The following is a 12,969-nucleotide window of genomic DNA, read 5'->3' as shown; positions in this document are numbered from 1 at the left end:
CACTCAGCCGAGAACGCATCTCGAGAACCATCAACAAATCCACAACCACAAACACAATACAATCATCATATCAAACAACCAAATACAACACATCACCAATATCCCATTATGGGACTAATACTGAGTAGGAAATCCTACCTGGAAAGCACAACAAGCAGACGGTATCTACAGCTGTATCAAAACGCCTCCTCTACGAATCCTCCTCCTAACACATAACACATAAAGACTACACATCACATACTACACACAAAACCCCCAATCCCTAAATTAGGGTTTAACCAATCTTAACAAAACATTATAAAAACTATATTAAAAGCTTACCCTCGACGCAAGGAATCCAACGACACGAAAAAACAAAGAAGAACCGACCGTCCGAACTCCGGAATTGCTAAGAATGCGATTAGGAAGATGAACTGGTCGCTTTCTCTCTTAAACAGGGTTTTAGGTTTTGTAAAAGTGATTTAAAACAATGACGAATATGTTTAAATACCTTAATCGCATAATTAACAAAACCCGAGAAAACTCCCCGTAAAACCGGACACTCGATCGAGTACCTTGGGTACTCGATCGAGTACCCCCTTACTCGATCGAGTACCCCAGCTACTCGATCGAGTACCCAACAGGTCAGAAACTATTTTATCTCGCAACTTGCCCTTACTCGACAGAGTAAGGGCTACTCGATAGAGTACCCCAAGATTTATAAATACGGAGTATTACAGTGGGGCACCCCCATGTGCTTCCCTCTCTCCTCTATTTGGGTCATTTGTGAGAGAAAATGGTATCCGTCACTTTGAAGTGACGGATACGTGCCGTCTTCAATGAGATTTTGTGTTTTTTTTATTGGGTGAGCAAATGACTAGATGAGTAAGCGGGGAGTAGGATGGTGATACCATTATGTTATCCTTCTAAAAATGACCATTTGTAAACTTTTTATATATTTTTATTTTTATTTATAAATTACAATATAATGATTTTATTTCTATCTTGAACAAAATTCTTCAAATATATTGTAATAACAAATTACAAAGTTGTGTTTTTAATTGTCTTGATAAAGTGGTTGCTATTTAAAAATGGGTTTTTCTAACGGTGCCCTAAGGGCACACATTAAGAAGTCATAAAAGGAAAGATTTTCAGGATAATTTCATTAAAAATGGCACTCTAAATTTATCATCAAATTATCCTGATAATCTTTCCTTTTATGGCTTCTTAATATGTGTCCTCAGGGCACACGTTAGAAAAAACCCTTTAAAAATATTATACAAATGAGAATTCGATCCCAATCTGTGAGAATAAAATAAACTTTCTTAAACAGTCGCTTACCTCTTTGACGAACACCAAATATAGTTTAAATAATTTAAACAATCGTTTACCTCGTTGACAAACTTTCTTAAACACTTCAACCTTTAGGAATTTACATTTACGCATCATAATTTGTAATAAGTAGAACATTTATAAGTCATACTCCGTACTAAAAAGGGTTAATTCCCACACATCGAAACTCAGATCACGATATTAGCTTTTGTATAGTGATGGGGCATATTCTGTGCCCGCTGACCAAGTCAACATATTGAACGAGGTCAAAGATATCCACAGCAAGCCAATGACTTAGACATCCCAGCCGATGCAGCCTTTCGGCTGCCCACTGGTCTCGGCATGGCAACCTACCGGCAAGGGGCACACACCCGCGTACTCATATCCAAGAACCCTCGGCATGGAGTCAACCAGGCCGCCGGCCCGCCATAGGTCCCCGGCCGAGGGTAGATCGATCTTTCCACCGCTATGCCACTTGGCCCACTTTGGCCACTACGTGACAAAAGGTGAAAGTCTATAAATACTCCTCAATCCTCATTGAGGAAGGGATCCAGAATCTAACCTAAGAACCCCTTAAATTGGTATTATCTCTCTCATCTCTCTACAATACACGTCATCAAGTAACATACCACTTAATCACAATAAGTTCACTGACTTGAGCGTCGGAGTGAGTACGCTTGGTACAAAGCCAAGCCCTCAGTTTGCTCATTGTTGCAGGAGAGGCCGAGGAGAGCAGTCAAGGCTAGAAGAGGCATTATTCGACAAAGCTAGCGTGGTAAACAAACCTACTTCGGAATTCATACCCGGAACAATTGGCGCCGTCTGTGGGGATAGATACTAGAAGCTAGTCATTCCCAAACAAAAAAAAAAAAAAAAAAACCCACCCAAAAAGCTGAGAAGATGTCAAAAGAACAAGAGGTGTTCGTAACCGAAGAGCCCCTCCACCCGGATGACACCGTCCACAATTGGGAGTTGTGCAGCCCTCCACCAGCCGGATAATTCAACCGGAGTTCGGGATGCCAATAATGCCAGATACGCCGCTGCCCGCCGACCAGGTCACCGTCATGGGGCGTGTGGTTGATGCAGCAAAGCTGAAGCAGCTCCTGGACCTAATTGTCAGCGCGCCGGCTCACACTGTCACACCGACAAGAGCGGCGGGACCCGTCCAGGAGGCTAGGGCCCAAAAGGTGACTCCGAGAAACCTGAACGAAGCACTAAGAGAGGCTGAGCCTACCAAGACGCCGGGGAGCCCGAGTGTCGGTGGCGAACTAAGCCCTTCCCGCACCCGCGGAAGGACGATGTCGCCGCGACGCCCACGAGGCATGCCCCAGACGAGCGAAAGGAGTCCGACTCACCGTAGTCGGAGAAGGAGTCCGACTCACCGAGTCGAAGAAGGAGTCCGACTCACCGAGTCGGAGAAGAAGCCCTTCCCGCCACGGGGAGAGGGGCCGGACTAGGGATGCGAGGAGCCGATCGCCGCGTGTCATTAGACACGTGGTCAGACAGCCCCTCAGTGCCTACGTCCTAGAGACCCAGGTGCCGCCAAAGCTAAAGCTACCGTCTATATCATACAAAGGAGACGGCGACCCAACCGATCATGCCGAGGCTTTCGAATCTCACATGTCGGTATGGGAGCAACCTGACGAGGTCTGGTGCCGAGTTTTCCCAACGACCTTGGTTGGAATGGCGCAAAGCCGGTACAAGGGGATCGCCCGATGGGTCGGTATACTCCTATTCCGACCTAAGAGACGCGTTTTGGCCCAAGACTCTACCAATAAAGGAGAGCCGTCGAGACATCGGATCTCCCGACCATCGAGCGAGGAGGAGGCGAGTCACTCCGAAGCTATGTGAAGAGGTTCGATGCCAGGGTTCAGCAGATTAGGGAGCTGAACAGCGAACTAGCGGCCTTCGCACTGATGAAGGGCCTCCCCAGAGGGGACTTGAAAAACGAGCTCATCAAGTGCGGTGGCCTGGGCCTTGAGTCCGCCAGAAATTGGCCGACCAAGCCATTAAGGTCGAAGACTATCACAAAATATGGATAGGCCACGGCGGGCCGGCACTCGAAAGAAAGAGTCACCGGGAGGATAAGCCGGATGAAGGGCGCCGTGACAATAATAGGTCGCGGACCGACAGCCCGCCGGGAAGCGAGAACCGGTCGCCGGGGAGTTCAGTCCGTACTACCATAAGAAGTACAAGGATCACACCCCCCTGGTTGTATCGGCCGCCGAGGTCTTCTCCCGAGCGTAAACGAGGGGCGAAGTGGGAAAGGCCCCCAAACCTAGGGGACGGTGACACGAGCCCACATCTGCGAGTACCACGGCCACACCGGTCACTTAACCAACGATCCGGCATTTGAAGAATGCCATTGAAGAGCGATCCGGAAGGGGAGCCTCGGCAAATATGTTGCCGGAGGTCAAAAGACTAACACCGGCGGCTCGGATAAAAAATCCGTCTTTGAACGGATAGGGACAATTCATGTTGTCACCGGGAAAACGAGAACGGCGGATCCGCTCGCGGACACAAACGGCACTGAACGGGATGTATCGGCCGTCAACTTCGTGCCCACTACGGCGGCCCGCGCTTCCAACATCCCGAACATAACTATTGGGAAGGAGGACTACGAAGGAATCATCGCCCCACATAGCGACCCACTCGTAGTCCACTTAGACATAGCTAACCACCTGGTCATGAGATGCACGATTGACACGGGTGCTTACACGAACATCATGTTCGGGAGTGCTTTCGGGGCTCGGCACCGAAAATTGCGGACCTTAGCCCATGCACCAACCCATTGTACAGCTTCTCCCGGCAGCTTGGTCCCCCGGGGTCTATCAAATTACCGGTGATGTTCGGCCGGTCCGACGCGGCCAGGAATGTGATGTCCGAGTTCGTGGTCATCGACGGCTCATCCGCATACAACGTTCTCATCGGCCGTGTCACCCTGAGTGAGGTCGATCTTTGTAATGTCCATCGGGCCGACGACACGATGTATATCTCGGACCGCGGGGAGGTTCATAAACTCGTCTCAAAGAACGAAAAGGACGAGGTGGTCAACGTCCAAATATCGGCCAGAGGATGCAACATGCAATCCTTCAAAGTGGCAAAGAAAGAGGAAAAAGGGAAGAACCCATCCTTAAGAAGGGGAGGACGAACCGATGAGCACCAACCACGTCGCCATGGTCGAAGGGGTTAAGACCGAACAGATAGAGATTGATCCAGGACGCAACGTGATCGCTTGTCGGTGTCGGCCGGAACCAAAATTCGGGGCCGATCTCCTAGACTGCCGAGAAGGAACAAAGACGTCTTTGCGTACTCACCGCCGAGATGCCAGTGTAAGCGAGAAGTCATCGTTCAAAGTGAACGTACTCCCAGCGCTCGCCCGTGAAGCGAGAGGATGAGAAACTCCTCGGCCGAGAAGGAAGATGCCATCAAGGCCGAGGTTGAAAAGTTGTTAGATGCAGGCTTTATCATCCCTTGTACATACCCTGAATGGCTAGCTAATGTTGTAATGGTTAAAAAGTCATCAGGAGGGTGGAGAATGTGTGTTGATTTTACGCAACTTAATAAAGCATGCCCGAAAGATTGCTACCCCTTGCCTCGGATAGATAGTTTAATAGACGCAACGGCAGGCTACACAATGCCGAGCTGCTCGACGCTTTTCAGGATACCATCGGTATTCATGGCAGAGGAAGACATGCCTAAATGCGCATTCATCACCATACACGGCACCTACATGTACAAGATGATGCCGTTTGGTTTGAAAAACGCCGGCGCGACTTACACAAGACTGGTGGACAAAGTGTTCCAAAATCAAAAAGGGCGAAACATTGAGGCTTACGTCGACGATGCTATTGTCAAGAGCAAGTCCGACGGCGAGCACCTAGCCGATTTACACGAGACATTTTGTTCACTAAGGAAATACAAGATGAAGCTTAACCCTACAAAGTGCAAACCGGTGTCGGGCCGGCAAATTCCTCGGCGTGCTTGTTAGCGCCGGGGAATTGATGCCAATCCGAGAGAAAGTCCAAGCAATTCTAGACTGCGGAGCCGAGAAATCGCAAAGAGGTTATGATCGACCAGGGAGGATGGCGGCCCTTGCCCGTTTATCTCTCGGTCGGTCACCGACAAGAGCACCCCATTCTTCAAAGTGCTAAAAGGGAATAAAGACTATTTGGGGGGAGGAGCAGAGCACGGCTTTCAAACAATCAAGGCCCATCGCAAACTCTCCCGAGGCCCCGTCCTGCACCGACGCGGGGGAAACGCTATATCTATATTTAGCGGTAACCTCGGCCACGGTCGTCTCGTAATCGTCGAGAAGAAAACAAGCAAGCAGCACCCAATATACTTTATCACCATACACTGTTGCCGAGAGAGAAACTACCCGCGATTGAAAAAGCAGCCTTTGCCGTGGTTGTTGCCGCAAGGAAGTTGAAACCCTACTTCGACGCACATCCCATGACGGTCTTAACCGACCAGCCGTTGGAGAAAACACTGGAAAAATTCGAACAATCAGGCAGACTTATCAAATGGGCGGTGGAGCTATCCGGCTTCGGCATTCAATACAAACCAAGGCCTTCGATAAAAGGGCGGTATTTGGCAGACTTCTTGGCCGAGTGCACGTATCGGGAAGAATCGTGTCCGGCATGTGGGAGGTATATACCGATGGATCCTCCACAACGAACGGCTCGGGAGCCGGCATCCTTATCATCAGCCCAAACGGGGACGAGTTCGAGTACGCTTTGAAATTTACCTTCTCGACCTCAAACAACGAATCCGAATATGAGGCAGTGATAACCGGAGTTGAGTTAGCCAGAGCGCCAGGGGCGTAACACATCATTTTGAAAAAGACTCTCTCTTGGTGACTAACCAATACGAAGGAGAGTACGAAGCTCGGGACGATGGGATGGTAAGATACCTGGAAAAGGTAAAAGCTGAGACCTCAAAATTGAAGTCATTCAAAATGCGACACATCCCTGTGTCCGAGAACAACCGGGACGCTCTCTCAAAGCCGCCGTTCAACCATAAAGAATATCACCAACCGTCTTTGGTGGACATCAGGAACGCTAAAAGCATTGACGAAACCATCGGCATGGTGTGCGACGTGGAAACCGAGACAACATGGATGACTCCGATAAAGGGGTATAAACTGTCAAATGAATTACCAGAGGACCGCAACCTCTCACAAAAGATAAAGAGGATCGCAGCAAGGTACTTGGTGTTTGAAGGAGAGTTATATAGGAGGTCCGCGACAAGGCCACTCCTAAGATGTGTCGGTCCAGCCGATGCGAGCTAATCGAGAAATACACGAAGGCATCTGTGGTCATCACATGGGGGCAAGAACACTAGCCCACAAAGCTCTCCGAGCCGGCTACTTCTGGCCCACCATGCTTGAGGATTCCAGAAACAAAACCAGAAAATGCAACAACTGTCAGATGCACGCTCCGGTGATACACGCACCTTCCCGAGACCGCAACAGTGCTTAATCCCCTTCCCTTTGCACGGTGGGGAATGGATCTACTAGGGCCATTTCCGACGGCATCCGGAGGAAGAAAGTTCCTAATCGTCGCCGTCGACTACTTCACCAAATGGGTTGAGGCCGTAGCGATTACTGCAAAAAGCTGCGGCGGCCGTAAGAAAGGTGATCCGGGAAAATGTCATAACTCGTTTTGGGTTACCCCAAGTCATGGTGTTCGACCATGGCCGAGAATTTTGGAGTGACACGATAATGAGCTGGTTGGAAGAACTCGGCATAAAATTCGCATACTCCTCCGTCTGCCACCCCCAGAGCAACGGACGGGGCGGAGCGACGATAATAAAACGATCCTCAACGGCTTGAAGAAGACAGTTGAAGACCTCAAGGGAAGATGGGCCGATGAGCTACCTGGCGTTCTATGGTCCCTCCAGGACCACGAGAGAAAGAAGCAACGCAACGGGTGCGAGTCCTTTTCACCTAGTCTACGGGTCCGCACGATCCTGCCGATTGAAGCAACGGTGCCGACATTCGAACGGCCACTTTTAACCCATTTAAAAACGAGGAAGGCCTAAGAACCTCCCTGGACCTGGTCGAAGAAAGCCGAGATACGGCACGCCTCAACTTAGCAAAAGTATATCGAGCCGAATGAAAAGGGCCTACAACCGAAGAGTCCACAAAAGGGACTTAAAAGTAGGAGATGCGGTCCTAAGGAAGTCGCCGCCACCAACAAAGGAAACATCCATGGCAAGTTGACGGCCAACTGGGAGGGTCCCTACAAGGTAGTTGAAGAAATGAGGCCGGGTACATACCGGCTGACGGACATGGGAGATGTACCTTTGATGAGCCATTGGAACACCGACAATCTCAGAAAATACTTTGTATAACAGCGGAGTTGCCCAAAACAATTGTTGGCACCCCAATGCATATTCATATCTAATGAGGAGTCATCCAAGTTTTTCATCAAAGTGTTAATCCACCCCAATCAGAAGGCATACTAACATATGTACACAGCAAGACAGAGCAAAACCTCGATCATCCCGGCCTTTAACGGGAGTGACGGGGGGACGAGCCGATATGCTAACATACGTTCAACGGCGGTCAACACGTAAACTCCGTTGCCCCGGTAACTGGCCGGGAAGAGACGAGTGAAACGCGACTACCCTCGGCAAATTAAGACCGAGCTTAAAGACGTTAAACACAGTTGAGATACGCATTCTAACTGCCTCGGTCAAGCCGAAGGTAAAAACGAAAAAGCGCTCAATTAATTAACGCAACCGCTCTCGGCAAATTAAGACCGAGCTTAAAGACGTTAAACACAGTTGAGATACGCATTCTAACTGCCTCGGCTAAAAGCCAAAGGTAAAAACGAAAAGCGCTCAATTAATTAACGCCCGAAGACAAGTGAAGGGATAAACCAAATGCCACGGCCCAGCCAGAGGCAAAGCAAGCAAAATTCTCATTAAGAAAAAGATAACGAGTTACAAGAAGGAGAAACACAGACGACGCCGTAGTCCCCTTTGGGATAAGCAAGACTCTACCTACCAGGGTCTTACAAAAATACAAGGAAAAGTAAAGCAAAAGGTTTGGATTGGTTCTTTGAAGCGCCAAAAGGATGGCGGGAGAAAAGGCTTAATAGTTGGCCCCGAATAGCCGAAGCTATCCGAGACGCCGGGTGAGCCGGTGACGACCGCCCGTCTCCCTATGCTGTTCTTTGCTTGCCCTTACCGCCATCAGCGTTACCCTCGGTGAGCGGCTTAGGTGCAATCTGGGCGACCTTTGCATCCTCGGCTTTCTTGGCGCCTTAGCATCCTGCTTTTGCCTTATCCGCATGCTTTCTTTCTTAGCGACCTTAGCATCCTCGGTGCCTTATCCGCCGCATGACTTTCTTAGTAGCCTTAGCATCCTCGGTTTGCCTTGATCGGCGGCCTCCTCCTTGGCCGCCCTCGTCTCCTCGCAAGGGCCGCCTTTGCGGCGGTCGCCTCCTCCTTCTTGGCCCTCGCGTCCTCGGCGGCCTTATCCGCCGCACCTTCTCTTTAGCCTCGAGCCTATCGTCGAACGGCTCGTCAAATTTTGTCCACGAGAAAGGAGCCATCCGGATAGACCTCATCTATCACCTCCCTGAAAGCTTCTTCGGTCGGGTCCCTATATGCGAGCACACATGCGACTACGCTTGGAGCCGATACGCCCTTTTGACTCCTCCCTTTGGGCGACAACAACGTCGTAGCCGCCCTTGTACCTGTCCCGTTCCTCCTTCAACTTGGCGGCGGCGGAATCGCAGCCTCTACCTTGGCCTTCTCGGTAAGACAGCAGCTTCTCAATTTCCTCGACCGCGCTTGTGCGACAAGGAGGTCATGCTTAGCCTTCCGGCCACCCCATTTGCGGCAACAACATCGAGCCTCGGTTTTGCTCTATCAACGGTCCCGTCTCGGTCAAGGCCTTTTCCTGCTCCCTAATACGAGAGCCGGCCAGATCGGACCAAATCCCAATCTTCTTGCTCAGCTTTGTACCCTCCGCTATGAGCCGGTCGTTGGATATCGACGCGAGTACGGAGTCGACATTTTTTCCCGCCGCCTGCATGGGCCTCTTCTCAACTCGCCGCTCAGTAATTGGGATGATGCGCGCGGTTGATCTACAAAAATTCAACCAAAGAGTCCACGTCAACGTTCATGGACATACCAGAGAGCCGGTCATCGGGTATATCTAATGAGCCGGCTAAATCTGAGCCGCAAGTTAGATCGCATCGGAGGGCTTGCTCTTCTTGGCGGTTGACCCGCTTCCTCGGCGGCATTAACATGAGCGACGGAAGCAGAAGCATCGGTGGCATGGGTAGATCTTTTCCTCTTAAGCCTAAGCGGAGATCCCTCAGCATCGGAATCCTCTCCATCGACAATGTCAACGACCTCCACCTCTGGTGGAGGCGGAACTGCGGTTGACACCGTCGCCGCCTTAGACTTGGCTTTTCGGACCCGGCGAGGCAAGGCAGCAGCTACCTTGGCCTGGGCCGCCGTCTCGTCCAAGCCCTTCAGGAGGTCAGTAGGCGACGGACGGCGGTCATTCACATCGACCTTCGGATTCTTCTCCGTAACATTTCCGTCTTTGTCCAGCCCCATCTTCTCGAGGAATTGCTCAGACAGAGCGGGACCAAAGTGCTCTGTAAAAGAAACGAAGTAAAACTTAGACAAAGGGACATGTCAAGATACAAACAACGAAAAACATTAAAGCAGAAATGGGCCTCACACCGACCCCACTCACCTGTGCTAGGGCGGTATGAGGCCGACATAGCAAAGCGGCTCGTCCATCAAGATGATTTGCGTCGGGGGCAACCAAACCTTCGGCGCCCCATCATCATCGACCTCGAAAAGCTTCAGTGCCTGCTTCTCGTCCTCATTAAGATAGACATTCGCGGCGTCCATCTTATTCTTGCCCTTGGGGATCATCTTCTCACGCTCCCCTTTGCTCTCGCACCGCAAGTTGACGCGATGCTCAAAGGACCGAGGCAACAAATAATCATCTGGGACCTCGACATACACCCACCGTTCTTTTCCGGCCCTTGCGGGAGGAGAGCTTAGACACGGTGAGATAGCTCGGCTCGGTCCGGACGCTATACCACCCCGGCCGCCTTGAACATTCATTCGAAGGAAATGCATCCGGCGGAATAAATTTAGCGTTGGGATCACCCCCCTAAAGCGGCACAGCCACACAAAGCCGACTATAGTCCTAACGGCAAACGGGTGAAGCTGCGCCACTGCAACGTTCATCGCCTGTATTATGGTAGAGACGTAAATATTGAGAGGAAACCGGAGACCATACTCCAGGTGTCTCATATATACGCCGATGTGACCCGGAGGAGGGCAACAGACGGTCTGATCCTCTCTAGGGATGACAATGTTGTACCCCTTGCCAAAAAAGAAGTGCTCTTCGAAAAATTCAGAGCCAGAACAGCGGGCGAGCCCATCGGTCCAAGCACGATTGGGGCCGATGGTACAGGCATCGTAATGATGCAAGACTGTCGCCCTCTCCGCACCGGAAGGATTCCTTTCCTCATCATCGTCATCATCCTCCCACTCCTCCAGAACTCTGCGGTCAACTTCAGGGGAAGGAGACCTAGGGCCCCTCGACCTTAACGGAATGGCGGCTACCGCCTCCTCCTCATCAAAACGCGACGGGGAACCCCCCGGCGCATGGGTCTTTGGGACCGGCGTCGGAGAAGACATGGTTCACAACAATTACTTAAACAAAACAAAAAGTTGAAAAGGTTTTTGGTTTACCTTGAAGAAAAGTGCTACGCCGACGTGAAAATTCTGAAGATCGGAAGAGAGGGAAAGACTTGGAATTTTGGAAAGAAGAAAATTTTTAGAATGAATGAAATTGTTAACCAATTTCACTTCAAAGATCCGTATTTATAGGCAAAGGCCCATAAAGGAGGACCAATCAAAACGCAGCCCATGAAGCGTCAACCAATCAACGAAGAGACACATGTCAGGCATGCGTACACGGAATGTCAATCGACGCAACAGTTGAATGTCAATCAAAGCAACAAAGTAACAAGCGTCTTCAACACGCCCCTTCATATCCCTTTGCCTATTCACCTTCCTCAGCAAAACTCCTAAAAAATCTATTCTCCGCCAAGCAACACGACTAACCAAGCTAGGTAGCACGGGCCGGGGCAATCAAAAATACACCGGCACTCTCAACCTTGGGTCCGCCGCTAAGAAGAAGACCTTCTCTTCCACATTTTGATGCCCATTACACATCCATGTGGAGGGGGATACGGTGACGGCCTAACAAGAACCACGCCGATGCTTCGAAGAAGCCGATACCGAGTAAATTTTGCAAAAAATACTTGCACGAGAATATACACTCAAAGATACATCGGAGCCCATACCACGGCAAGATAGACTACGCTGGGGCAAATTGATGGGGCATATTCTCGTGCCCGGCCGACCAAGTCAACATATTGAACGAGGTCAAAGATATCCACAACAAGCCAATGACTTAGACATCCGATGCACCTTTCGGCCCGCCACCGGGTCTCGGCATGGCAACCTACCGGCCGGGGCACACACCGCGTACTCATATCCAAGAACCCTCGGCATGGAGTCAACCAGCCCGCCGCCCGCCATAGGTCCCCCGCCGAGGGTAGATCGTCTTTCCACCGCTATGCCACTTGGCCCACTTGGCCACTACGTGACAAAAGGTGAAAGTCTATAAATACTCCTCAATCCTCATTGAGGAAGGGATCCAGAATCTAACCTAAGAACCCCTTAAATTGGTATTATCTCTCTCATCTCTCTACAATACACGTCATCAAGTAACATACCACTTAATCACAATAAGTTCACTGACTTGAGCGTCGGAGTGAGTACGCTTGGTACAAAGCCAAGCCCTCAGTTTGCTCATTGTTGCAGGAGAGGCCGAGGAGAGCAGTCAAGGCTAGAAGAGGCATTATTCGACAAAGCTAGCGTGGTAAACAAACCTACTTCGGAATTCATACCCGGAACATATAGTTTTACAACTTTTAGTAAACGATCGCTATTGTGCATAATGTTTTATACTAATAGTTTCCCACTATCAAGTAAGCAATGTGACGAATGTTTATAGGCGAGGTTAAACTTCACAACACACTGTTTCCTTATTCCACCGAATTGTACCTCCGTAAATAGTTGAAGCTTGCATTCCTCCCTCTAGGGTAAGACAAGAATGCATTTCAAAATCTAATAAAAAAGTATCAAATCGTGACACGTAGTTAGATTTGACAAAACTGGTGCAATTCCGAATGACCTACCCTAAACCCCGGTTTACATCTGATCAGAAAACCTGAAACCCGACCTATCTAACCGACCTGAATGTCTATTATCCCATATTAATCGTTAGACCTGACAAAACCGATTCGACCCGCACCCGAATTTGACCCCGCATCCGAATTGACCCCGCATCCGAATTGACCCGAACTTATTCCACCCGACACAAATGATTATTATCCGAAACCGAGTGTTATCCTCAAATAACTTTAAAACAACCCACGCGTAAATGACCCGAACCCCAAATGACCTGACCGCCTGAATTCTTGCAAACCCAAACCCCATTGACCCTGACCGAACCCAACCCATCTTACCTATTTACGAGGTCTAATAATCATAACTCCAAGTAACTTGATAACAACCCACCTAAAATGGCGAAATCCA

General features: G+C 49.8%; 1 protein-coding gene across 1 annotated transcript in view; it reads left to right on the top strand.

Moving 5' to 3' along the window:
* Positions 1-12,969, top strand: part of LOC141606511 (jasmonate-induced protein homolog) — a 182,271-nt gene that overhangs the window by 25,370 nt on the left and 143,932 nt on the right. The gene's annotated exons all lie outside the window — the stretch shown is intronic.

This window comes from Silene latifolia, chromosome 10 (genome assembly GCF_048544455.1).
Source record: "Silene latifolia isolate original U9 population chromosome 10, ASM4854445v1, whole genome shotgun sequence".
Taxonomy (NCBI): Eukaryota; Viridiplantae; Streptophyta; class Magnoliopsida; order Caryophyllales; family Caryophyllaceae; genus Silene; species Silene latifolia.
The sequence above is the reverse complement of the archived record's forward strand: the minus strand, read 5'-3'. Positions and strand labels throughout refer to the sequence as shown.